At 50.3% G+C, this 4196-nt stretch overlaps 1 pseudogene; it reads left to right on the top strand.

Annotated features, from left to right (window-relative positions):
• Positions 1-1518: 1518 nt before the first annotated feature.
• Positions 1519-1725, top strand: LOC142285887 (U2 spliceosomal RNA; annotated as a pseudogene).
• The last annotated feature ends 2471 nt before the right edge of the window (positions 1726-4196 follow it).

The raw sequence follows: 4196 nt of genomic DNA, 5'->3' as shown, positions 1-4196 counted from the left end.
CTTCTTTAACAGGACCAACGGAGCTGCCCAGAGGCTACAACTGTCACGGATAACCCCAGCCTCCTTCATGTTGCTCAACATGTCCTTGGTACACTGGTAATGTGCAGGTAGTTTTGGCTTATATCTCTCTTTGATGGGTGGGTGTGCACTTGTGGGGATGTAGTGTTTGACCCCTTTTATTCTTCAAAAGTCTAGCGGATGTTTGCTGAAGACTTGCTCGTATTCTTGCACTAGCCTGTAGACCCCCTTCTTGTGATGTGAAGGTGTGGAGTCAGTGCCTACGTGTAATTCCTTACACCACTCCTCTGGCTGACTTGGTGAGCTGTCACTGAATGGGTGGGCTGAAGCAATGGTGGATGCTGCTGTTTGGATAGCATGTGTATCTACTGAGAACAGCTTATCAATGGTGGCAAATCGGAGCAGCTTAATCTCTTGCTCTCCGCAGTTCAACACTCTCATGGGCACTCTTCCCTTCCATATTAATGAATAAAACTATGATGTAAATAGCATATAGATACCCCACAAATGCAGATAAAAGTAGGTTATGGGAAAAGGGGGAAGAGAGAAACAGGAAAATAGTGGAATAAAGTATACCTTCCAGGTGGGAGAGGAAATGGCAGCACAGCCAGTGGAGGTGAAGCAAGGGGAGCCTGCAACTAAAGAGTTGAGAGCGTTATCACATGGTGACTGAGCCTGATTGTAACGGGAGCATAGAGGTGCCGATCCTGTCTTACCTGCGTTGGTGTAGAAGTGGGTGTCCTGTGGTGGAGTCAGCTATGTGCAGTGGTGGCCGTGGGTTCTTTTATGTGCGACCGTAGTAATAGCTGCGCCCACTTCCTGTATGGGAGTGGAATGCAGTGAGGGTAATGGAACGCACGCCTGCGCATTTGTGTTTAACGTCGCGCATGTGCAGAACGGAGAAAAGGCTGCGCTCACTTCCTAATGAAAGGGAGTGAGACGCATCTGGGAAGGGAAGGGAAAAGATTAGGGTTTGGGGATGATGAAAGGGCTTTCTACGGGCAAGGATGGCAAAGGGTGGCAGTGACGGAAAGTCAGGCAGCCTGTCCTGTCCTGTCCTGTCCGTCCGTCTTTTTGTATCATGAATTGGAAAGACTGCAAGGGGGAGGGGAGGTGCTTGTGTCCAAAAGGAGGAGTTATTCAGATTCATTGCAGTGGGCGGCGGCTGCAAAAAGCACCATTCTTCTTGTTTTTGCTCTGCAAAACAGCCTTTTCAAGGGTTGGCTTGGGTGACAAAATGTCTTCTGTAGGCGTGGGTTTGTCTCCCTCTCCCTAAGATGTGTCCGGTATAGGCCAGGGTGCCACTCAAGGCCGTAACCAATTCGGGTTATAGCTTCTCGGCCTTTTGGCTAAGATCAAGTGTAGTTTCGGAGGACGCTACCTTGGTCGGTACTGGAAGGTGCCTGGGATTGCACGTCTGCCGGCCTTGAGGAAGTGTGTGCGCCTTCTGGTGACACATAGCCCTCTTGTGCCTGGACGGTTCCCAGGCAACGGGAGGCGATCACCTTTGTTATTTTGAAGTCCTACTGATAAACAGAAAAAAAAAAAAATTAAATCTGTTCTTATCAGTTTAATATCTGATACGTCCCCTCTCTGGGGACCATATATTAAATGGATTTTTAGAACAAGGAGATGGAAAAAATCTTGCTCTGTCCACTGCACGCATTGACCTGGTATTGCAGTACCTCCAGGACCGGTGCACCCCTTCTTAACCCAGTTTCCAAAAGCAGAACTCAATTCACCTGATTCAAATGAGCCCCATTAGTTAATTGAAAGAAAGCAAAAACTTTATATGCACCTCAATTTGGCCAATTCACTTTTCACACTTTCACCCTTTTTTTTATCTTTCACACCTTTTACTTGCTTTATTGATGCAAAAAGCTGTGCCAAATAGCAAACTCATCTCCACTCAACTTGACCAACTCTGCTATGTCCCGTGCAGTATCTTATTCTCAGTCTTATCTAGATCATTTGCAATTGAATAGAATAGATCCCTTTTGGCTGCTTATGACTGTGTAAAATATGTAGTTTTACTGGGCTGGGATGAGAGAATCCATTGAAGCATGGTGTAGGGATTGTGGTTCCTGTGTGCTAAGAAGAGAGGCTGGCACCAGCCAGAAAGCCCCATTGCAGCCAATAATCACTTAATAACTTTTTCAACTTGTCATCATATGGGAGGCCTTCCATTCCTTGTAGTAGTCTAGTTGCCCACCTTTGAACTGACTCTAACTTCTGAATGTCCTTATTAAAATGTGGAGCCCAAAACTGGTTCCCATATTCCAGATGTAGCCTTACAAGTGATTTATAGAGGTGTAACAATACGTTGGGATCACGGGATCTAATCTCCCTTTTTATACACCCTAAAATCTTGTCCCAAGCAGCATTCCATCAGCCTCTGGAAGGTTCCTGGCGCATTGCACAGCTCGAAGGGCATGCTTTTGCACTCGCAGAGACCCATAGGGGTGGCGAAGGCGGTCTTCTCCCGGTCTGCCTCAGCAACGGACACTTGCCAATAGTGACTAGTGAGATCAAGGGTAGAAAAATAATTTGCAGTTCTCAATGCAGCTAGCGATTCCTCAATACGGGGAGTGGTGCCGTCCTTCTTTTTTAACAGGATCAACAGAGCTGCCCAAAGGCTACAACTGTCACGGATAACCCCAGCCGCCTTCATGTTGCTCAACATGTACTTGGTACACTGGCAATGTGAAGGTGGTATTGGCTTATAGCTCTCTTTGATGGGTGGGTGTGCACCTGTGGGGATGTGGTGTTGGACCCCTTTTATTCCCCCAAAATCTAGCGGGCTTCCCACCGGTAACCCGCTCCCCAGCTTGGATGGATGCTGAGGGAGCCCCTTTTGCCCGCAGGCTCTGGCCCTGGGAACTGTAGCCTTGGCGGTGACTGTGCTTCCCTCTACGGTGTGAGCTGTTGCCTTCAATCGGGTCTTGACTGCTGGGAAACCCTGGAGGTTCCTGTCGCTAACGGATTTGACCGGTTTTACGGCGACTCCTAGCCTGGTCGGGGTCCGTAGGCCCTGCCGGATGGTGCTGGCTTCTCTTCACTCCCCGATCTGGTACCGGCGGGCCACCGCCCATCCCCGGTCCGTACGGTTCACTCCAATCAGCCTCTCCTGCAGAAGGTCACCACCGTCTGCCAACCTTGCTGAGTGCCCGGGCCACACACCCGGACACGGTCAGTCTCCTCTCCTCTTCACTTCTCTAACTCCAAAACTGATCTCTAATCTGACTCCTTTTCCCGCCTCCAGGACTGTGAACTCCTCGGTGGGTGGGATCAACCGCCTGGCCCACCCCCTGGTGTGGACATCAGCCCCTGGAGGAAGGCAACTAGGATTTGTGTTTAGCTTCGGTGTGCCTAGCCGGAGTGTAGAGTGTGTTGGTGTAGTACCTGTGACGACCTGGCTTGTCCAGGGCGCCCATGTGGGGTGTTGGCAGTGTATTTGCGCCTGCGTTCAAAGGTTTGCTGAATGGATAACTGAACGCTGCGCTGGGACAAGGACGTGCTTGATGATGGTGTTATTTCTGAGTAGGCAACTGCAGGTGCAGGACCGGAGGAGGCTTGTTCGCAGGCAGCATGGACAGGGGATTGGCTCGCATGCACAACCAGCGAAGACGTAGCAGTGACATTAGCAAGCACTGCTCCTCGACTGTGTTGTACTTCCCACAAAGTCGGGTGCTTGGCTGACATGTGCCTGATCATGCTGGTGGTGGTCAGGCTGCTAGTTTTGGTACCCCTGCTGATGCTGGCACGGCAGGTGTTGCAAATGGCCTTTTTAGAATCATCTGGATCCAACTTAAAAAACTGCCAGACTCGGGAAGACCTAACATTTGTACAGGCACCTTGTGTCGTGTTGTTGTTCCGGGGAACGGTTGCCTGACTTCTGCCTGGAGCCACCACCCTGCTTCTTACTGCCTGTTGGGATGCTACGCCTCCCTCCCCCTGTGCACTGCTGTCCTCGCTCTGCATATCCTCCTGCCAGGTTGGGTCAGTTACTGGATCATCCACCACGTCGTCTTCCTCTTCCGCACCCTGCTCCTCCTCCTGACTTCCTGACAATTGTGTCTCATCATCGTCCACCCCTTGTTGAGACACGTTGCCAACTTCGTGAGAACGTGGCTGCTCAAATATTTGGCCATCTGTACATACGATCTCCTCATGACCCA

The sequence above is a fragment of the Anomaloglossus baeobatrachus genome, unplaced genomic scaffold, assembly GCF_048569485.1.
Source record: "Anomaloglossus baeobatrachus isolate aAnoBae1 unplaced genomic scaffold, aAnoBae1.hap1 Scaffold_628, whole genome shotgun sequence".
Taxonomy (NCBI): Eukaryota; Metazoa; Chordata; class Amphibia; order Anura; family Aromobatidae; genus Anomaloglossus; species Anomaloglossus baeobatrachus.
Note: the sequence above shows the minus strand (reverse complement) of the source record. Positions and strands in the feature narration are given on the sequence as shown.